Genomic DNA, 24,138 nt, shown 5'->3' with positions numbered 1-24,138 from the left:
ATTTGTTTGCCAGCTCCTGAGCTATGATCAAACGTCTCTAAATGGTGTCTTATCCAGGTCACATATAAATGTCACTCTACTTTCCATAACTGGGAGCAAGGGCACGTAGTAACAATTGTAACAGCTACAATATTCCTACTTGTCTCCTTTGTCATTAATTCGCACAGCATTTGTGATTTTATTGAAGGGATTTAGTCAAATCATAAACTAGTCAATAGAAATGGTAACAAATTAATAAATTGACCATATCGGTTTAAATCCAAGATCCGCAAATTGCTGATTTCAGTTCCCACCTTGGATGCTCAACAAACCAAAATATGGTGTCTCTGACTAAGCCTTCCTGGCCGTCATTCAGATTCTACCCCACTCCTCAAAACGTTGTTTTCTATATTTACTCCCTCCCATATAGGGGGATTAATTTCTTTCACATCATTCCTCACCCTGCTTCTTTATTTAATTACTTAAACATACCACTCTAAGCAAATGTGTTATAATACATTTAAACTGGAACTAAACATAGATATATTGTATAAAGTATATAATAGACAAAAAAGGAAAAGAGAAAAAAAAAGAGTCGTTATTTCTGTCACTCAGAGATGGCCACAGATAATTTTTGGAAGATATACATATATATGTGGAACATTAGTTACATGTATGTACTAAAAAGAAATTATACATATCACTGTGTATATTTTAAACTACTTTTAAAAATACCTAATATCTTTATATTATCTTTATATTATCTTATATTATCTTATCTATATAAGATAATATATCTTATATCTTATCTATATATAAGATAATATATTATATTATCTTATATCTTATATTATCTATATATTATCTTATCTTTATATTCAGTTAAATACACATTTATACCATAATTTTTGTTTTGTTTTTTGTTTTTTTTTGCGGTAGGCGGGCCTCTCACTGTTGTGGCCTCTCCCGTTGCGGAGCACAGGCTCCGGATGCACAGGCTCAGCGGCCATGGCTCACGGGCCCAGCCGCTCCGCGGCATGTGGGATCCTCCTGGACTGGGGCACGAACCCGTGTCCCCTGCATCGGCAGGCGGATGCTCAACCACTGCGCCACCAGGGAAGCCCTATAACATAATTTTTAATGTAGAATGTACATTTCTAAATGTAGAATTTGTGTTTTAGAGCAAGCTCTCTGGAGGACTGCCTAGGTTCAAGTTCTACTTACCAGCGGTATGGCTATGGGTAAATTACATAACCTCTATGTAATTCAATTTTCTCATGTATAAAATAGAAATAATAAAAGAACCCCCGATAATGTTCCTGTGTAGATTAAATCAATTAATATTTGCATAGCAGGTAGAACTCTGCCTGATACATAGTAAGTACTATATAGGCATCTATTTGTATCACCATCATCATTATTATTCCTTTTGGGGATGTATTAGGCTACTAGGTCTGCTGTAACAGAATACCACAGACTGCATGGTTTAAACAACAGAAATTTGTTTTCGTGCAGTTCTGACGGTAGAAGTCCAGGATCAAGGTGTCAGCAAGGATGGTTTCTTGTGAGGATTTTCTCCTTGGTTTGCAGAAAGCTGCCTTCTTGTGTCTTCACGTGGCCTTTTCTCTGGTGTGCACACTCCTGGTATTGCTACTTCTTATAAGGACACCAGTCCTATTGGATTCGGGCCCCACTCTTAGGACCTCATTTAACCTTAATTATCTCCTTAAAGGCCCCATCTCCAAATACAGTCACATTGGGGCTGAGAGCCTCCACCTATGAGTTTTGGGGGGACACAACTCAGTCTGTAACAGGAGATGTATGCTCATTTAGTTATTGTTAGATATTTAGGTTGATTTCCGGTTCTTACCATGAAGATGTTCATGCCTCAATGAACAGTATCCGTTACTATTTCCTTAGTGCAAATTCGCATAAATTGAAATATCAAAGTGTATGTATAATATTAAAGCTTTTAGGACGTATTGCCATATTGCCCTCCAGAAAGGTTATACCAGTTTACATGTCCACTAGTCGTATAAGACTTATTTTAGTTTCAGTTTATTGCAAGAAATAGTCATTTTAGATATTACTGAAGCCTCGTTACTCTCCACCATTCCTGCGTCTTCACCTCCCCTTCCCCCGGTATACACACAAAGTTGTCCTCTTGAAAGGTAATATCACAGGAGGGCAAGTTGGGAAAAAATACATGTTGGCCTACCCAATGCCAGTGAGAAGAGTTATATCAATAAGCATCCTATTTACTCGTGTAAACCTCAGCAACTGAAATGAAAATGTAGTTACAGAAAACACCTGGACCATGGCAGGCCAAAACAGAAGAGGCGTTGGAAATCTAGGTGGCAAAAATTAAAACAATCGTGTAAACACAGAGTCATCCTAATACCCTGCACCCGTAGGAAAAAAAAATCCTAAAACAAAATAAATAAATAAAATTAAGCAAACCAAAATTGAAAGAGAAAGTGAAAATGAAAATTCGTATTTCACAAAAGTAATTTCTTAATGGTAAAGCAACACAGTTTAAAACCCTGACTATGGTGCTCGCTTCGGCAGCACATATACTAAAAATTGGAACAATGCAGAGAAGATTAGCATGGCCCCTGCGCAAGGAGGACACGCAAATTCGTGAAGCGTTCCATATTTTTAGCAGAGACCTTAATTAAACAAGAATTATTAAAAAAAAATTACTACGAGCACGTTCATTCATACAGAGAACAAGAAAGAATTCTACAGTGAATACTTTTATATACCCACAACATAGGTGTGTTGTTAACATATTTGCTTTATCTATATGGATATATATAATTTTTTCTCAATAATTTGAACGTTTCTACTTCATTGCTAGATACTACCATATACATCTTCCCAAATAAGGATTCTCTCCAAAATACATTATTGAAGGATTATCACACCTTAACAAAATTAGCCATAGTCCCCTTGATATCATTGAGTAGCCAGCTCACTTTCAAATTTCTATAATTTTCTCCCAAATATGCTTTATAGCTGTTTTCTTTAAACCAAGATCCAATCAAGTACCAGGCACTGCCTTTGATTGCTGTATCTCTGAAGTCCTTTTGCAATTAGCAGGTAATTTGGGACCTGACTTGCTGGTGTCATGTGAATGTCTAGTTGCTTAGTGAACTTTTTTTCACCTAATGTCTTCAGTTTCTACTGGTGATTTGATTGAATTTACCTATTTCATTAGGGGATACAAAATGGAATTTTTTAAATTTTAACTTTGATTCTGGATTTATTGGCTCAAAATTCTGTGTAAAGAATTTTCTCTAATTAATTCGTTATCAAAAATGCCCAAACACATGCTCTATTCTCTGTCTTTTGTTAACCATTTTCACATCAAGAAGTTGATGTAAGTCACTTCCAGTGGTAGTGAATGCCATTATTTTCCCTGATATTTTGGTATCATCATAGACACATACATTTTTATTTCAGTTTTAGTTTATTTTCTTTTTTGTTCTCAAATTGTCACAGATATCACCAGTAGGAGCTCTTTCAAGCTGTCTTCTCTGTCCTTTCTATATGACCTCATTAATCTTTCCCTGTTTCCTTACTTCTTCACACAATAAGATGTCCCAGCTTCACCTGTTTAACATCCGTTTGGTTATTAAATTTTCCTACAACCCTTTTTCATCTTTATATTAACCAAGAAATGTGAAATAAAGAAGCAAATATGTGATTGTAACCTGGTGTCTTGATTTTAGTTTGCCTTTTTCCAAAAGCAAATCCTGAATCAATGACTTCAGTACAGGTACATTATTTAGGAATTGATCCCAGGAAGCCAAAGTGAGGGGATGGGGAAATTGAGACACAAAAGGGAAAAAAGTAAAAAGCATGTGTGTTAGTGACCTAGTTATCACTGTGGGCAACAGCCGTGTCCCCCTGGGTGCTTTCTGTGTAGAACGGAACATTCATTTCCTTAGAACCGTCCACTGAGGAAAAGGAAGCTGAGATATTTATCAATTGCATTTTCTCCTTGGTTAAGGGTTATGCTGGGAACATTAACTCTTGAGCTGGAGAAAGCCCTGAGGTGGAAAAGCAGAGCTCAGGTGCTCAAGGTAGGAAGTTATCAGTGGGCTAAGGTTACAGATGAGCCAAGGAGAGGGGGGCAAGGTATTGAGAGCATCTACTATACTGGGAAAGTCAGGTTGGTGGCTCTTGACTTGATAAATGTTCTGTTCCTTTTCGTTTCTTGACCCACGGTCTCTACACTTTGAACGCCAACTGTATCTGGATCCAGAAGTGTCCATGCGGGTACTTTCTCCTGCTCTTCTGCATCCTGAAAGGCGTCCGTGGTCTTCTACGCCAAGTGCAAGGCTATATTAAGCTGAGATTCTCCCTGAGCCTCACATTCACATTTCCAAGTGTCTACTAGGTATGTCCAGCTGGATGTCCTGTAGATTCCTCAAATCCATCATGTCCCAAACTGAAGCTATCCCCTTCTTCCCAGACCTGCTCCCTCTCCACTCGTATGTGAATGGCAGTACTGTCTACGCAGCCACCCAAGCCAGAGGCCAGGCATCGTCCTTGACGCTTTGCTTTCACCACCAACACTCAATTGTCTTTTTCCTTTCAAAAGCTTTTCAAACTCATCTATGTCTCTTTATTACCACCACCTCTATTCTATTTCTGGAGGCCATCTTCACTTACTTTGATTACCGTGACAGTCCTCAAGCTAATTCTCCAGCATTGTCTGCCTCTAATCCCTTCTCCACACTGAAGGCAGGAGATCTCTCTAAAATGCAGCAAGAGCAACTGATCTAAACACTATTTTGCAGAGTCCTTTGCTGGTTTCTGTTTGCTTTAAGTATAAAGTTAAACCTTTAAAGTGGTTGAAATGCCCTTCTTGATTCAACTATTGTATTTATCTCTCTGCCTCATAATCTGTCATTACCACCCTCTCTAAGTCCCCACCAACCACACACCCATGCACAGACCTCAAACACCCTACTCTGGCTGTGGGGCTTCTCTCAGGTCCTGCAATGCTCCTCTCTCTCTCTCTCTCTCTCTCTCTCTCTCTCTCCCCCCCCCCATCTCTATCTCCCCCAGCCTGGAACACTCATCTTGTACTTCTTTACCTGGCCGACAGTTACACAACTTCAGGTCCAGAAGACACATCTTTGAGGCTTCTGCTCTGTACTCTCCTAGTACCACATACTTCAGTAATCACCCTTTGTCTCAGTTTCCACAGCTATAAGTTGAATATGATAACAGTGTCCACCTTGTATGATGGTTGTGAGGATGAAAAGAGTTACTATATGCAAAGTGCTTAGCAAGCATTCAATAAATTATTATTATATATACTATATTATTATAGTATGTATCATACCAAATTATAATGGCATATTTAATTGTCTGTCTCCCCATCTGGACAGAAAGTTCCATGAGGGCAGCCATCTTCTGTCTGTCTTGTTCACAACTGTAGCTCCAGCACTGTGTTCATTGTCACATGGTAGGGACTCAATACATATTTGTTGTATAGATAAATGGAGGGGACAGGGAGATGGTAGCCTAAGCAAGGTGATTTTCCCAAAGTTTAAAAAGATGGTAGAAAAGTGAATGTATGTGTAAATGACTCTTGTGTTGGGAGAGGTGGGCGTTTAGGGTGGTACTTGTTCAGGTTTCCAGGGAAATCTTCTGCAGCAATGACTTAAGAAGGGGAACTTTATTTTATTTTATTTTATTTTATTTTATTTTATTTTTATTTTTATTTTTTGCTGTACGCGGGCCTCTCACTGTTGTGGGCTCTCCCGTTGCGGAGCACAGGCTCCGGACGCGCAGGCCCCGTGGCCATGGCTCACGGGCCCAGCCGCTCCGCGGCACGTGGGATCTTCCCGGTTCGGGGCACGAACCCGTGTCCCCTGCATCGGCAGGCGGACTCCCAACCACTGCGCCACCAGGGAAGCCCCTATTTTATTTTTTAAATTTATTTATTTTATTTATTTATTTTTGGCTGCCCTGGATTTTCGTTGCTGCATGTGGGCTTTCTCTAGTTGTAGTGAGCAGGGGCTACACTTTTGTTGCAGTGCACGGGCTTCTCACTGCGGTGGCTTCTCTTGTTGCCGAGCATGGGCTCTAGGCATGTGGGCTTCAGTAGTTGTGGCACATGGGCTCGGTAGTTGTGGCTCCCGGACTCTAGAGCGCAGGCTCAGTAGTTGTGGCGCACGGGCTTAGTTGCTCCGTGGCATGTGGGATCTTCCTGGACCAGGGCTCAAACCCGTGTCCCCTGCATTGGCAAGCAGATGCTTAACCTCTGTGCCACCAGGGAAGCCCAAGAAGGGGAACTTTAAATGAACTTCTTTAATCCTCACAATGGTCCTGTGAAGACAACGGCTTTACTGAAGAGGAAGCTGTGTAGCAGAAGGATTACAGGACTCTGGTCTGGAGTCCAAAGTAAGAGACAGAGTGAAGCTGTGCAAGCTCTTAGCTTGTCCCTCCCTAGCTGTGTTCTTTAAGCTCTGGTGCTGAAGTATGTTAACAAATGTTAGTAAAAGAATTGTGAGCACAACTAAATTTGGGGACAATAGGAGTAAATAGAAGTGACTGTTGTTGTTATTGTCTTTTTGCTGCAGGGACGCCCAAAGCCTTTAAGAGGCTAATGTAAATTGTGACTGTCCAAGATGAGAAGATACACAAGCTTCCCCAGCTTACTGGAGCAGAGAACCCTAACTTTCCAGAGCTTTCTTGGGAAACACAGCCACGGCCCTTGCTCAGCCGTCTACCCAGGTGGCCTACTTCCCTCTACCTTCAAGGTTTGGCCATTTCTGATCCTTTTTTTATTTTTTCATATACAGGTCTAAAATGATGGAAAATATATTACAATACTATATCGAATGGTGGAAGTGGAATGGACCCTGGCAATTTTTTAAGCCAATCTCCACATTTTATGGTTGAAGAAACAGGTATAAGGAGATTCAACGATATGCCCAGGGTCCCCCAGGGAGCTTGTGGTAGAGCTATAGGAAATGCTTTCCACTCTCTCCTCTCCACTCTCCACTAGCCAAATCATCTCCGATTTTTAATTCTATCCCTGTTGTATGACAAGTACATTTGTTATATTCCTTCCTTAATGTTGGGCCTGAAACCACTCAGCAGGTATATGTTTGTTCCTATCACTGGTATCCTGGGTGGCTTTCGTTTACTCTGCTACTGTTTGAGGAGCTTTGGGTAGAACTAGGAAAACTGTTAAGTCTTCACATTGGCAGTGATCTTTAAGACCCATAAAAGATGAATCACTGAGGGAACCTATAACTTTGCTCAAAGTAAATATTCTATTTTTATGGCTGCCTGTGTTTTATCATCTGTAAATTTTACAATAATGATTAGGTTCAAAGTAGGGACGTAATTTACATACATCAAAACATCTCACACCGTCCTTACAGCCTGTGAAGCACCTGCAGCAAATACGAGGAAGCTCTCCGAGGCATTAATTAATGGAGCTTCTCTAAGGCGGAGAGAGAGAGAGAACATGACAGCGACGGTGGCCTCTTATAAGCACACTTGTGTATCCTGCAGTGTTCACATAGGACTAGTGCTTTCTGCATTTGTCAGAAATAACACTTACTTCAGCTTTTTCATCCCTTCCCAAGGGATGAAAAGTGTGATCAGTCCTATTTCCCAGAAATGCTTCTTCTCTTACACTGACCAGAAACTCTTTAGACGTGTCAGCACAGGAAGAACTTTAGAGAGTGTAGCTATTTAACACAACTGGTTTCTCTCACCTGTGCCCAGAATACGTTCCAGTCTATAGATAGATGGGGTGCGTGTCCCCCGAGTTTCTGCAGCATCTTTCTTCTCCTCCATCCTCCCACTTAGTTCTACCTTGGATTGATTTTGCCTCCTAGCAAAGAGTTAAAGGTGATCATGCAGGGATTTAAGTTCAGGCATGCTGGAAGACGTGCACCGAGGCAACAGCAGCGACAAGTCGCGGAAGGTACAAGCTTTCAGGGTAAACATCAATTTCTCCAATTTGCTATAGCCTGAGAACCTGATAAGCCTAGCGAATGAATTGTGAGTGTGAGTTTTGTGCCGGCTGGACGGAGCAGGGGTTGTTTCTATAAAGCTCTGTTAATGTACTCTGAGTCTTCGGTTTAAATATCATGAAGGAGTAAAAAGTCACAGCTGTTTCACTCACTGCCCTCCTTACATGTGTCAGTTTCAATCTTCTTGGGCAAAGACTGCCTTGCAATCTTGCACCTGGATTCAGCTTCATACTGGTGGGGGAAGTGGCCAGAGCTTGTCCCCAAACACCGGGGCAAAAACTCTCCCCTTATCTCTCTGCTCCTCGAAACCCCATCTCCGTCTTCAAATGCACGACCTAGCCTTCAACTCAATATATTTCTGGCGGCACATGTAGCCACATCTCATGCCCTGTATTTGGAAATATTTTCTGTTTCCGTGAGATCCTCCATCTCCATAATAAGTATTGAGCTCTTTCTCGGGCTAGGCGCTACGGTAAGTGCTTTACATGGACTGTCTTGTTTAATATTTACACTTCTCTGAGATAGGCACAATTATTGTCCCCATTTTATAGATGAGGAAACTAAAGCTGAAGTGAAATAACTTGCCCAAAGTCATAGAACTAGTAAGGGCTAGAGCTGAGATCCAATCAGACAGACTAAATCTGTTCAGAACTTTCATGTTAATATCTGGGCTTTTAGATTGGACATAGCTCTCTGAGAGTGGGGTATTAATTCTGTGTCTTTGTTTTCCCCCTTGCACCTAGAACACTCAAATATTTGTTCATTTCAAAGGGCCAAAGCAATCCTAGGAAAAACCAGGATAACAACCAGAACCTATAAAACCAGTAGACCTAGAAATACGATTCCCCCAAAGGAGACCCTGCTTTTCTTCCTGATGATGTTCAAAGCCTAGACTATGATAACTTAGTTTAAGGACAACCTTAAACAAAAGTTTCATTAATCAGAGTGAGTATTCCTACAATAACGAGCCCTGGGTTGAATTTTAGAACCCTCTTTATGCTTTGTTAGTAACAAAGCTGTTATAAAAATAATTTGATAAGACAGTCCATCGTAATGGTGTGACTTAACTGTAAAAAGGGTGCCTTAGCCTGGTGTCTGAGCGTACTCAACTTATGTAATGCCAGCATAATAGATTATGCATATTGTATCAGGTTGAAAAGGAAACCCAGTGAAGTATTACAGCAATTTAAAAGATATATATCTGGGCTTGTTCAGCAGAGATATTTAAAATTTAAACCTGTTTAAATATTCAACTGAAACTAAAATAAAATTCTGAAAATTGGAATTCAATAGAAAAGCTCCATTAAGAGTAAAAATGCTTCTCCAAACCCATTTGGTTCTAATAGAAACCCATCGAGTGAGGTGTTCATTGTTCAGGCACCAGCCAAGGGAAAAATTATACATACGTGTGGGTAGAAGAAAATCAGTTGGACTTCCTGTGGCATGAGCTTTCCTTAGAAAAGTAAGAGAAAAGAGGAGACTCGGACCAACACTCAGATCAGGCCATGATTTTTTTAAAATGGTCTGGAGCTCTTTCTTAAGTATCATCTTCTCATTTGTTCCCTTGCTTCAGTGAAAACTCATTTCACCTTCCCCATCAGATGTAATTCTATAAAAAGGGGAAAAAATTGGCACCTTTTGCTGCAATATCAGGATACTGACCAACCTGCCTCCTGAGAGCCAAGCTTTATTTCTCTGATAAACATCCTGCAGGATGTTTTTATTCAATTAATCGGAATGATTGCTTGCACAGAAATGTACCGCTTTATCAAGGTCTGCTTGAATATCAGGCTCGGGCTGAGCCCCAGCATTTTCATTCCGGAGCTGTCCTGACGGCAAACGCGTGAGGATTTGGAAACATAATTAAAACAATCAGTAAGAATTAGCTAGCTCGGTGACTGCACTCAAATAGCAAAGGCAGAGAAGTAAATAGGGAAATGTATGGGTAAGTGAATGGGAGATTTCCAGAGATGGAGAGAAGGCTGTTAGGAGACATAAAATGGAGGGTATTATGAGAAGAAATATAGGATAATATAAACAGAGTCTCTAATCCTGAGGACTGTAAATCCCTTTTCCTTAATTGGTTTAGAAACTGTGGTCTGTAATGTGAGACGGAGGGCTCTGGCTGCCTTTCTTCTTTGCTGCCGGGAATCACATTAAGTGGAAAACAATAGCAGGGCTGACAGCTCCCTTTCTGTGGGGGCATTTAGAGCTAATCTGCTATTGAGACTCATACAATTACATGGGATTAGAGCACTGCCAATGATACAAAGATTGGGGAATTCTCGGGGGAGGGGGAGCTGAGCTCTTTCAAAGTAGGGTATGGGGTTCAAGAGGGGTAGTGGGTCAAGTCTGCAGTGCTCCTAATTACTCTCAAATCAAGGGAAATAACCATGATTTTGTAATTCACTCAGGCTCTTGATGAATTTTAATCCAAACACAATTCTAGCTTGAGATTTCTTCACCGGTGCTGTACACTAGTTTGCTTATTTTAAAGATTTATCATTGAGTTTAGAGATTCCCTTATAGGAACGCAGCTTTCTATTTGTACTGTTGGTAGGTGAGCAACGCAGGTGGGTATGTTTATACCCACTTTACAGGAGAGAAAACTGGGTTTTAGAGAAGGTAAATGACTTGCCTAAAGTCACACTTCCCAAATGTCAAACCCAGGATTCCAACCCAAGACTTCGTAAGACTGGATATTATTCTTTCTAAGACACCACGGTGCGTTTTTAGGTTGTGTGACTAGTATGGGTGTGTGATGCTGTGTCTGTGGCTTTCCCATACCCAGCATCAATTCCTTTGATCTCTCATTGGGGAACTTTAACTCCAAACTAAGGAACGGGCACATGACCCAGTCTTACCCATTCTCAAGTAACAGTTGTGTTGAATTGCCGAGTGCATATTCTATGTCTATACAATCTATGTTTATCCTTTGTTTATGGAATGTTTTGCCATGTCGATTTTGGAAGTGCTCAACTTCAGAGTCTCTTTTCTTGGAAACATAAAACCCCTCTTTAAACAATTAAAACTCTGTAATTTGCTGAAAATCTCTTATTTGGCTTTCAGGGTTTTGGGAAGGGAAGCAAGAATTAGAAACTTGTACAATCTTGCCAGCTGCAGGACAACTGAAGAGATATTCCAGTCATCCCTTAATTTGTTTCTTCATGTGTGTTCATCATATTTCTTGAGTACTCAACTGTATTAATTGTATTGAATAAAACACATAAAAATGGGATCCTTGGGCTTCCCTGGTGGCGCAGTGGTTGAGAGTCCGCCTGCCGATGCAGGGGACGCGGGTTCGTGCCCCGGTCTGGGAAGATCCCACATGCCGCGGAGCGGCTGGGCCAGTGAGCCATGGCCGCGGGGCCTGCGCGTCCGGAACCTGTGCTCCGCAACGGGAGAGGCCACAACAGTGAGAGGCCCGCGTACCACAAAAAAAAAAAAAGGGATCCTTAAAGATGTGGCTTATTCAGGAAATGGGGATTTATAGATTCCAGGTCTGGCCTTCTTGTTTCTGCCAGAAACTGCCCCTGTGAGTTGGGAAGTTCTATCTTTTCCAGAAGCTGAAGTTCATGGAAAAGGTTACTGGAAGCGAGTGAGAATTTTAAAGATGATGTCTTGTCTTTTCAGGTACTCACTGTATGGGGTGCTTATACATCTTTATTTGAGGCGATCCTGCTAGCTTGTGCAAAAACCTTGGTGCCTTGACGTGGTATTGGGAAACTATGAATATGGGAGTGATTTAAGGACTTCTCAAATAGACATAGTGGTTGGGTGGGCAGGAGTTTAAGTTCAGGGATCCTAAGTCTACTTCCTCCAAAAAATTCAGAATGAGGCTTTTTTCTTTGCTGTAGAATAAACAGATGGTTAGGGCACCTCCGCCTTGTAGTACTCTCAGCTGTAGAGGATGGAGGCCTCCGCAGCTCAGTCACTCTGTTCTCTGATGCGGCCTCCACACCTGGTCATTATTTGTTTATTTGTTTAAAGGAACAAAGAAACAGGCTCTCTACTCCCAGGCAGTAGGGGAAGGCCTTCCTTTCCTATTTTCATAAAGCTGCAGAGGCCTTCCCTCCTCTATAGAGCTATCAAATCCCAAGTCTGAAGAGCCTCCCAGTACATCGTCAGAGGCTGTGTCCTTGTTTTCTGAGTTACCTCCTGGGGAAGGGTCAATCTTATTATTCCCATTTTGCACATTTTACACAGTAGATCAATTTTCAATTCCCAGCAACTGAACTTCCCAAATTTTTATACGATGAAACTTAACTCCCTTCATACGAGCATAAAATATGCATACCACCAGAGCGTTGTTAGATTTCAGGAAGAAAATTTTATTTCACCTTAAAATACGACCTATAGTAGCCTAATTGTGACAAAATGCATTGTGTGTGGGCCTCTCTTGCATATTTAGTTGTGGAAGAATGTGAGCAACTGTCAGATAATATAATTTGCACCCAGCCAAATATCGAGTACAATGAAGAAAATAAGACTTTTGCAGTGTGATTTATATATGCTTCTATACCCTTCATTTGCGTCTCTATGAAATGCAGACATTTATAGTTCTATAACCAGAGGAATAAAATTTGAATGTGTAGTAAAATGAGAAATGTATTTTAAATGGGCTTTAGAAACAGAGCTGGGGAAGTCGTCAGGAGGCCACAGTCACTAATGTCATTGGTTATTTTGCTAGATGGCCGCTCAGATGGAGGCCTGGCAGGCGCGGAATTGAATTCGGGCTGATGGGCTTGGGAGATGGAGTGATGGCTTCCTGGAAAGGATTGAGATACAGCAGCACAGTAATCCAGGCCGGCCATAACGCACTCCATAAAGACAGTATGAGAAATTCCTCCTGCCCGTGTGATGCATCCTTATTTTTTTCACTTTTAAAAGAAGAACGATTTTATGATTTGGCATAGATCATTGATCATAGTGCTTTTCTATTGCAAATATCTCCCAGCTGTGTTCTGTGTCAAATTTACAAAAAAATAAACATTATTTCATAGGAATATTGGGTGGCCGTTTGCCCATGGGCACCTATCACGTCCAATATAACTCCCTTGAGCGGGCATGATGGAAGCCACTTACAGGCCCCAAGTGATGTGTAGGAAGGGGGAGCATTAAAGAGTGCTCCTTGCTGTGAGGGGCAGCTGGCGTTGTTGACTGTCCTGCAGCTCTTCCCCTTTGCCCCAGTGGAACTCCGGCATTCCAGTGGGAAACTTGCGTCACGTGGTTTGAGTGGAGATTAATCCGTTCTCCCTCCAATCCTTATCACAGGGATGTCATGAACCAAAGCTGGGCCAATCAGAGTCCTTCTCAGGACTCTTCCATGAGCACTTTAAGGGAAGACTGGTTTATTCCAATAGTCTTACTAAAGTGGGGGGATATGGGCCGAGGGCTTTTTATGAAGCCCATTTTCTTATCCACTTATCTCTTTATTTTCTTATCCATTTATCTCTCCATTTTTATTAAGCACCACATGGAGAAAAACATCCTAAAGACAGAAGCCGAGCCAAGCTGAGCTCAGAGATGGAGAGAAACCAAAACTCGTTACCTAATTTGAGTCTCTGGATCCGGCCACGCCCCATTCCAGTAACAACACCCCTTTTCAGTTCTGTGAGCTAATAAACTTCCTTTTTTGCTTAGTGTAGTTTCAGCTGGGTTTCTTCTATTACCTACCACCCCCAAAAGCCCTAATACACTTAAAGTTTATAAGAAGACAATATGTATCGTTTATATTTGTCAGCCTTCTTTGTAGCCTAGGTTGGGGCCACGTGACTTGTTCCTGCCGAAAGACTGCGAAGAGAAGTGATCAAAAGCTGAGGCATTCAAGAGATAGTACACCTCGTCCAGCTCTCTTTTCCATTTTTGCAGAGACTTAGAGGCCATAGACAAGATCGTGTGGCTAGAAGATGACAGAGCCCTTATCTGACTGGGTCACTTACACCACGCAGAAAAGAGCCCCCTGCCAACCTTCACTGCGTTACATCACTAAGATTTCAGGAATAATTTGTTGTTGGCATATAGGGCCTTGTGATAGAAATTAGACTTAGCTATGGAAAAATTAAGAAAGTCATATTTGTCTTTTTTCCACTGAGTTTGTGGCTAAGACCCATGTTCACCAATTAGCTTTATGTGAGGCTTCTTTATAAGAAGTGGAGGTAGGAGATGTCTAAGAAGACATAAAAGAACCAAGATCAGGGAGACAATGAACATGGGAGCCCTCCTTGGTGTTGTACCCAGAGAGTCGTAGAGATCACAACCTCAAAGGAAGCCAACGTTCACTGAGTCCAACTGTGGGATCAAGCACTTTACCTTCGTTACTTCATTCCATCATCACCAACAAACCACAGGATGATAGAATTTGCCTTTTATTGACAATGAAACTGAATTCCAGAGAGATTAAGTAGAGCCACAGATTCCTGGCTAGAAAAGCTTTGAACCCTAACTGTCCAGCTGTACAATCTAGCCCCAATTATTCTGTTATTACTATTAAATAGTAGTATAAATATTACTTAGAGATAATCCTTTCCAGATGCACTCAAAATACCAGTCTCCCCCACCCATGCTCCAACATAGAGAAAGCAAGATTCTGCCATGTCCGGCCTGGGTTCTTGGCTTTAACCACGTCAGGGTTGCAGGAGCAAAATGCATGCCTCCCAGTGCCCCCAGCACCCGAATTTCCCTTTCCCTGGATTTTTATACCCCTTGCCTGGCCACCATTGGAATGTGACAGTCTTTTCCTTCAACACCCTGTCTGGGCTATTGTCCTTCTTAGCTTAATCAGTTTTGCTCTTGGACCCACAGCCAAGTCAGGTCCCACAATCCCTCATTCCCAGCTCCTCAAATTCTCTAGCCAATTTCTCTCTGCCTTGACAAACTTCCTGAACGGTTGGTCCCATTTCTAACTAATTTGTCAGCCAGAGTGCTCCCTTCAGACTAAACTACAGGTTCCCCAATCTAGATCTAATCCTTTTCTGTACTTATGAAAGACTGCCACATCATTCTTATCTCTTTGCAATATTAGCATTCTCAAAAAGTATCAGTGGTCGTCTTCTAAGTTTCTGGTGAAATAGGACTTAAATTTCATTTCATGGCATTTGGTGAAGGAGATTATATCTCCTCAAATGTCTAACTTATCTTTGACTCCGTGTCTCTTCCTCTAAATCCTCATGCATTTATGCCAAATATACATTCCAAAATGGAAAATATGAAATTAAAGAGAAACTGATCATGGTGGGATTCCCCCAAACTAGACGCCAAATGCAGGAGTATACCTGGCAGTTTGAAGTGGGCCTTCAGTACTACAGAATCAAGCAGAGCTATCCACTGCTTCCTTGTCATAAGTTAAAAACAAGACAGCAGAACAAAACGCTGTAGATGAATGTGGACCGTTCCCAAAGGAACATCTGGAAAGGAGACCAGGATTAATTCTCTGAATTCCCATGAAAGGACACTGGTGATCATGACGTCTGTGCAGGGCATCTGCACAGTCACACTTAAGGGCTGTCGTTGTGCTAGGATCCAGTTAGGTCTCCTCATGGCCTATCACTGAGATGAGTATTTAGGAAAGCTCAGACTGCAGATTACCATCCAATTCTGGGCTTTCTTCCCGCCGGTGACTAAGATAAGGCACAAAAGCCCACTTAGAACATCTCTGTGAACGTCGCACTGTCACGAAATCGTCCCCGAGACAGTGAATTCTATAAGCATTAATGGGTTTTATTCAACAAACATCCATTTTGTAGTCAGACGGTTTTTGCCACTGGCACCTGCCAATGCATTGTGTAAGGAGAAATCACTGAGCTTATAGAGCTGTCACTTTTAAAATGAATATGGCTTATTATCTTTATATCTTTCAGATGGCTCTAAACTATCAATCCAGAAGACCTCTGAAGCTTTTTTGGGAAAAAATGTTTTTCAGTCAAAATCAAACACTGTACTTTGCCAGTTAACAATGCATTGATTTTTTTTTTTTCCGTTTTTTCTTTTTGTTTGTTTGTTTGTTTTGCGGTACACGGGCCTCTCACTGTTGTGGCCTCTCCCGCTGTGGAGCAACAGGCTCCGGACACGCAGGCTTAGCGGCCATGGCTCACGGGCCCAGCTGCTCCGCGGCATGTGGGATCCTCCCGGACCGGGGCACGAACCTGCGTCCCCCGCATCGGCAGGCGGACTCCCAACCACTGCGCCACCAGGGAAGCCCAACAATGCATTGATTTTTGCAATAAGCTCTCATTAATGTTATTGAAATTAGAAAGAAGACAGAGGTCCCTGCCATCTGGACCTAGGGACCAGGGTTCTAGCTGTCAGCCTTTGGTCAAGTCATCACACCTCTTTGGGCTTCTGGTTTCCTCGACTGTTAAACACTGTGGTTGGAGCCAGAGTTTCTCTAAGGTACTCTCTTATATTGTAATGTTCTGTTCTTCTAGAATTCCCTTTCTTCAAACAGATAGGATATCATTGTTCTCCCTGCACAGCTTTCTTCCAACGTCTCTTTCAGGCAAACTCCTATTCAACCTTCAGATCCCAGCTCAAACATTGCCCCTTCTTTGGTTCTCATTAGACTTAAGATGCCTTCTCCTAAGCTTACATTTTACTTTATAAAGGAGTCTCTCTGAGTTCCCCTGGTGGTGCAGTGGTTGAGAGTCCGCCTGCCGATGCAGGGGACACGGGTTCGTGCCCCGGTCCGAAAAGATCTCACATGCCGCGGAGCGACTGGGCCCGTGAGCCATGGCCGCTGAGCCTGCGCGTCCGGAGCCTGTGCCAGGCAACGGGAGAGGCCACAACAGTGAGAGGCCCGCGTACCGCAAAAAAAAAAAAAGAGGTCTCTTTTTTACTATAATAATACTATGGTAGAATAATGTCCCTCCAAAAACATCCATGTTCTAATCCTAGACCCTGTGAATATGTTATTTGCCATGGCAAAAGGGACTTTGCAGATATGATTAAGTTAAGGATCTTGAGATGGGGAGATTATCCTGGGTGATTTAGGTGGGGGTGGGAGGTCAATGTAATCATAAAAGGTTTTTATAAGAGGGAGGCAAGAGGGTCAAAGTTAGAAAAAGGAGATGTAACATTGGAATGATGCAATTTGAAGATGTAGAAGGGGCCACAGGCCAAGGAATGTAGGCTTCTAGAAGAGCTGGGAAAGGTAAAAACAAAAACTGAAAGGAAGAAAGAAACAGATTCTCCTTTGATGCCCCCGGAAAGAACACAGCTACTCTGTCAACACCTCAGTTTTAGACTTCTGACGTCCAGAGCTGTAGGAGAATAAATGTGTGTTATTTTAAGTCATTAAGTTTGTGGTAATTTGTTACAGCAGCAATTGAAAATCACCACAGAGACTGTCATATATGCGGTAGCATACCGTATTATAACATTTATTTCTGTAACTGATTGTCTTCTTGCTAGTCTTCTTGAGGGCAAGGACCATATTTTTTTATCTTTATATTCTCAGTTCTTAGGTCCTTGGCATATAGTTAATACTCAAAAGATATTTGTAAAATGAATGAATAGATGAATAAGTCTTGTTTTACAAGAATAATGTCAGAATTTAGGGGATAAATGACTTCCCCAAGGCTTCACAGTAATAGAAATGCTGCCCAAATGCCGTGCTTACTCTGGGATGAGATGTTTTTTGGGACTAATATTTTCAGAGAGTACAACACCAAAAACGTTTAAGTATTGTCGCCGCCATCGCTTCATATGCAGCCATGCTGTGCAAACCTAGATTCCTGGGTAGAGACTGGCTTTTATTTATTTCTTTCAGGGATAACTCTTGTGATTCTATAGGAAAAATAAAAAAGATTCAAGCATTGACAGAGCACATTATACAGTTTTCCTTGGAGCTCTTTCAATGATTCAACTTAATGCTAAGTTGTCCAGATTTTGAGTAGTAAAAATATTATGTGCACATCATCTGTTTGTTAAAAAAGGGCTCTCTAAACAAAACCTACACTTTGCTGAAAGTTACCAGTGTCAGTGGGTGTGAATGTGTGTATTTACACCTCGCAGAATGGAAAGGAGATTGGATGGGGGAGGGGGAGGCAGAAAAGACCACCCCCATCCCTGCCTGAGTAAAAGTCCAGCTGAACCCCCCCCGGCTCCTCATTATGGTTCCATCCAGGCCATGAGGGGAAGAAGAGCACATTTCTGAGCACCAGTCCTTGGAAGAAAGAGCAAACGTGACTTCCATTTAAACTGCAGGTTGTCAGCGTTGTCTCAGTCTTTGTGTGAAGAGCTGCTTGTCGTCCTCTCACTCTTCGAGGAGAGTTTGTTCTGTTGTTTGGCAAGTTCCTTTGCCCAAAAGTTATTCCTATTTGAAAAGGAGAGGAGTTGGCCTAATGGCATTTTGTAAGAAGAGTTTGACTAATTTCAAGCAAGTTTTCCTGAGAGAGAAAAGTCCACAGATGTCCGATGCACCTTAATTCAAATGGCTCGATCCTGCCATGACTGCTTGAAGAACTTACTGTTTCATTTCAGAAGTCTCAATTCTGCTTTTCATCAGAAAATCCATATTAAAAATTTCATTTATATTTGCAGCTAGAAAATTTAGGAACCATCAATTCACAAGTACTTTTTGAATGTCTAGTCCTCAAAGGTGAGATAAAAGAAAAATAAAATGCAGTATGTTCGCATGATTGAACTTTCAATGTCACTGAGGGGATAGGAAATCGCCCACCCTAGTGAAAAATTAGCGTCCAAGGCACATGTACTACATACTTTTATTGAAAAGATACACTGAAACAAATAATCTGGGGAACAAAAATATACTCATTCTTCTACCCTCCCCCCTGGCACAACCATTTTCCTTTACATATTTCTTACTTACCATATGTGGCCATGAGCATGAAAGCAATATGCAATAACAGTATGTATCAGCTCCAACATTATCACCCCGCAGTTTGTTTTTTATTCCTCACATGGTGTGAGAAAGTGGTACACAATATGTTTGGAAGTTTAAGAACACATTTTTATACTTTTCCTAGTATACAGTTAAGAAACTTATTCCCCTATCTTTCTATGCTTGTCACTTTGTCACCAAGTCTCAGCTCAAATGTTGCCTTTCCAGGAAGACCTTTCTTGACAAACCAATCTAACGTAGTGCTCTAACCTGTCATGGTCACATTACACTGTTTAATTTTCTTTATGGTCCTTTTTTCAGTATAAGATTCTTCTTTCCCATTTATGTGTTTGCTCGTGTGTTCTCTTCTAGCCCATATTAGAAAGGAAACTACATTGTCTGCGGTCACAGCTACATCCCAAGTGCCTAGAACAGCACCTACGGTGTAGTGGGACTCCCTCTGATACTTGGGACTGAATTAATAGAATACAAACTGTCAGTCTTTTGTCTAATTCATAATTAATATTACTTATAGAAGAAAACACAAAACAAAATTGACAATGACTAAAACTTGCACACAGAAAAACTTACTATAAATGAAAAGTTGACTAAAGAATCAATCTTGTTGGTAAAATGGAAAATTCAAACATTGATCTGAGAAAAAATACACTTGCTTGAAATAATTGACACAAATAAAACAGACAATGGCATGTGGGAAATTTGACCCTTGACTAAAAAGTGATAGAAGAAACAAATCTTCTAAACAAAATTTATACCTGCAAAATCTGACCCTGGACAATCATACTTGGTGAAAGTAAGGGTCTTAAAAGAAAACCTGTAATAGCAGAAGATATAATACATAATATTTGATATGCTTGGGAAAAAACCTGATGGATAAATCAAATCCTCATCATAAAATTCATGAGAAGGAGTTGATTTTGAGAAAAATAATTTCAGTTAAATGAAAATTGAAAACATGGAAACTGTTTAAATGGTTTATTATAGAAAAATTGATCAAATAATAAAATTGGCTCAATGTAGTTTGATTCAAAAGAGTCTTTCTTGGCAATGGTGATATAATTCTGATTAAAATGATTGTGTTCATAAATATGGAATCAATATATTCTTATGGTCAAAATGGTGGGATAACAACTCCTACAATCTGGCCCTACACACAGCTTTAGAGCAATATAAATAATAAACCACTAAATTGTGAATCACAGAGAACCATAAAGTAGACCAGTGTGCAGTTTGCTAAGAATAAAACAATATCATTATAAATTGTCAGGGGAGTCCCCTCAGAAAGCAGGGCAGCCACTAACCAGCTGGCCGGACTTGGAAAAGTCACTCAGTTCCTCTGGGTCTTAGACATATTCAATAAGAATTTGAGCTACAAATTTAGACTAAAGTCAACTCCAGAGTGCTGACAAAGAGAAAGTGTGTATTACTGAGAATGGGAGCAGAAATAGTGAGTAACAAGATGTCATGGGCTAACCTTTAGTGACTATCAATATTTGGGGTATGGGAAGATGACAAACCACTGGGAAAAGAGGCAGAGAGGAGCAAAGAAACAAGAGACTAGAATGGTACAATATGAGGTCTGAGGGGCTGAGCATGTTTGAAAGCAGACAATCAGATGCTGTTGGGAGAAAATGTCAAGAACAAAAAGAAGGCTCTTGAATTTGTCTAGAAGGCCCTCTTTGAAATGGAAGCAATGGACTTGGGACACCATAGGAGGAGGTGGTCATTGTGAACAAAAGAATTCTACGAGCTTGAAGGAGAGGATTCTTGGTCAGAGCTTTTTCGTTTCTTGGTGACTGTAACTGAACTTGAGTAAAGATAGGCAATGGGGTGAATTTACTGCCTCACCTGTTCAAACCTCAGATGGGGCCTGGGTGCGGTAGCTTCAGGGATGGCTATAACCAGGGACTGGAATGCAGCTGGAACTGTATTTTCTTACTCCATCTCTGCTTCTTTTGAGTTTTGGCTTCATTTTCTCCTACTGTAGACTAGCTTCTTATACTTGGCACTGGGAATTGTGGCTGGTAGCTATTACACCCTCAGCTTTGCCACCAAAGAAGTTTCCTTAATTCCAATGTGAAAAATCCCAGGGCAGGAATAACTGCCCAGTCACTATTGCCAGTGGGACGGACCATGTAAGAAGGTACAAGAGAACAAGGCAGTCTCCAGAGGAAAGGAGATTACTGAGTCCCAGAATACAGAAGAAGAGCTTGGGACAGACCAAACGTTGTGTCCACGGCAAGCAGCTAGGAAATGTACATGCCTTTGAGATTGAGCAAAAGAAGAGCATGTCTAAAGGCAGAAGAAAAGATGAAGTTGAGACGGAGAAGAGACAAAAATGAAGGCGAGAGAGATGGAGGAAGGTGAGAACACCAAGCCTATGCCCACGAAGGGAGACATGAACCAGAATGAGGCTTTACATGCAGGGGGTTTCGAGTAGTCCTCTTTTCTATTTAGTTTCAGTCCTTTCTTTATTTCTGCGATCTCCCACTCCTCTAGTATAATGATCCCATTGGCTAGTCCTCCTGCTTCACTCTTTAGTTCAGAGTTTGTTTATCTTTCCCCCTTCCGATCCAGCCCTTAATTCAGACTTCTCCTTCCATAATGGCTCTGCACATCTGAGAAATGCCAAGTGCCTAGGAAGCTTCCTCCATCCCAGATGGACACTGAGAAGGCTGGGCAGAAGACAGCTGGGTCTCTCAAGTCCCAGGAAGGGACAGAATCTGGAGCGCAGATGGAGAAATCAGCATTTGCAAAGAAGAGAGAGTGGGAATCCTTCTCCTAGACCAAACAGAAGGAAGAAATAATGGATATACTTCTACAGAGACGACTATCGGGAGATAAAGAAACAGGTTAGAGGAAAGAGTGAATGAGGGATTTGGGGAAGATGGTTTCAACAAGTCAGAACCATGTACTGCTAAGAAGGATGGAAAGTGTAGGAGTGTAATGAGTGTGTTAATTCCCTAGGGCTGCCACAGCAAATGACTACAAGTCAGGTAGCTTAAAACAACGTAAATTTATTCTCTCATGGTTCTAGAAGCTGGAAGTCCGAAATCCAAGTGTTGTCAGCACTGCATTCCCTCTGAAGGCTCCAGGGGAGAATCCATCCTCACCTCTTTTAGCTGCGGGTATTGTTGGCATTCCTTGCTTGTGGTTGCATTAGTCCAATCTCTGCCCCTGTCTTCACAAGGCCTTCTGTGTGTGTGTGCAAGATCTCCCTCTGTCTCGCTTGTCATTGGATTTAGGGCCCACCAGATACTCCAGGATGATCTCAACTCAGGGTCCTTAATTTAATCACACCCTTTCCCTGTGGAACGTAACATTCACGGACTCGGGGCTTAGAGGTGTACGTATCTTTTTGAGGACCGCCGTTCAACCCATTATATGGGGAGTGGAAAAGATCTGGATTAACTGATATAGAAAGGCAGACTTGGGGCATGGAACAGAGGAACAAATATGATGATTGAAGAGGCGGACGGTGGCCAAGTCGGATTTGGACACATGAATTTTCATAGGTCAAGACTGCATGATTCTCCAGCAGCTTTCATCAGCCAGGAAGCAGGAGCAGAGCAAGCAGACAGAAGGGGTAACCTGGAATAGGGTGTTTACAGGTGGGCTTAACAGAGGGTTAAGGAGATGAAAGATCTGCCCTTTCCTCCTTCCCGCTGCAGAATATGAGATGTCTGTTCATCGGAGTGAAATATACATGTTAAATCATCTTGTAAACTGGAAAGCATTTAACAAAATAAGGAGGTATAAATTTCATTTGTTCCCCTCACTTCTCCCTATACCTTATTCTTTAATTTTTCATTTATTTTATTGAAGTATAGTGGATTTACAATGTTGTGTTAATTTCTACTATACAGTGAAGTGATTCAGTTATACATATAGATACATTCCTTTCCACATTTTTTCCATGATGGTTTATCACAGGATATTGAATATAGTTCCCTGTACTATACAGTAGGATCTTGTTTATCCATCCTCTACATAATAGTTTGCATCTGCCAACCCCAACCTCCCACTGCATCCCTCCCTGCGCCTTTGGCAACCACAAGTCTGTTCCCTATATCTGTGAGTCTGTTTCTGTTTCATAGACAAGTTCGTTTGTGTCACAGTTTAGATGCCACATATAAGTGGTATCATATAGAATTTGTCTTTCTCTTTCTGATTTACTTCACTTAATAAGTGAATGATAATCTCTAGGTCCATCCATGTTGCTGCAAATGGCATTATGTCATTCTTTTTTATGGCTGAATAATATTCCATTGTATATATGTACAACATTGTCTTTATCCATTCATCTGTCGATGGACATTTAGGTTGCTTCCACGTCCTGGCTATTGTAAACAGTGCTGCTATGAACATTGGGGTGCGTATATCTTTTCAAATTAGAGTTTTCTCCAGATATATGCCCAGGAGTGGGATTGATGGATCATATGGTAACTCTATTTTTAGTTTTTTAAGGAATCTCCATATTGTTCTCCATAGTGGCTGCACATTCCCACCAACAGTGTAGGAGGGTTCCCTTTTCTCCACACCCTCTCCAGCATTTACTATTTGTAGACTTTTTGATGATGGCCATTCTGACTGGAGTAAGGTGGTACCTCAATATTGGGTTTTTTTTTTTTTTTTTCGGTACGCGGGCCTCTCACTGTTGTGGCCTCTCCTGTTGCGGAGCACAGGCTCCGGACGCGCAGGCTCAGCGGCCATGGCTCACGGGCCTAGCCGCTCCGCGGCATGTGGGATCTTCCTGGACTGGGGCACGAACCCGTGTCCCCTGCATCGGCAGGCGGACTCTCAACCACTGTGCCACCAGGGAAGCCCTTCAATATTGTTTTTATTTACATTTCTCTAGTAACTAACAATGTTGAGCATCCAGAAATATTCTTCAGATACAACTCTACATTCCTTCCTATTCCCTCCCCAATCCCCCATAAATAAAACTTTAAACAAAATCTCTATTCCAGTAAACCCAAACATTTTTTTTCATGAATGATGCCTGAAATGGCCATAGGACTGAGTACAATAGTCACTGAGAAATACTCCCACCCTCTCCCGGCTCTTCAATACCCTGGTGGCAGAGTGTCTGTCTGTATCACAAGGTTCTAAAAAAAGCATTAGAAAATTCTCATTTATTGGTGGGACCAGAGATTGCTCAGAAGGCAAGCCTCTAGGTCATATTTCCAGCGCAACGCTCAATAGTTCCACCTCATCCCGGAAGGCTTGCTGGGGGAAAGTGAAAAAGCACAGGTTACTTCACAAGCTGCTAGATATACGATTTTT

This window comes from Grampus griseus (genome assembly GCF_964374135.1).
Source record: "Grampus griseus genome assembly, chromosome: 7".
Lineage (NCBI taxonomy): Eukaryota > Metazoa > Chordata > Mammalia > Artiodactyla > Delphinidae > Grampus > Grampus griseus.
This window is presented reverse-complemented; position numbering follows the sequence as displayed.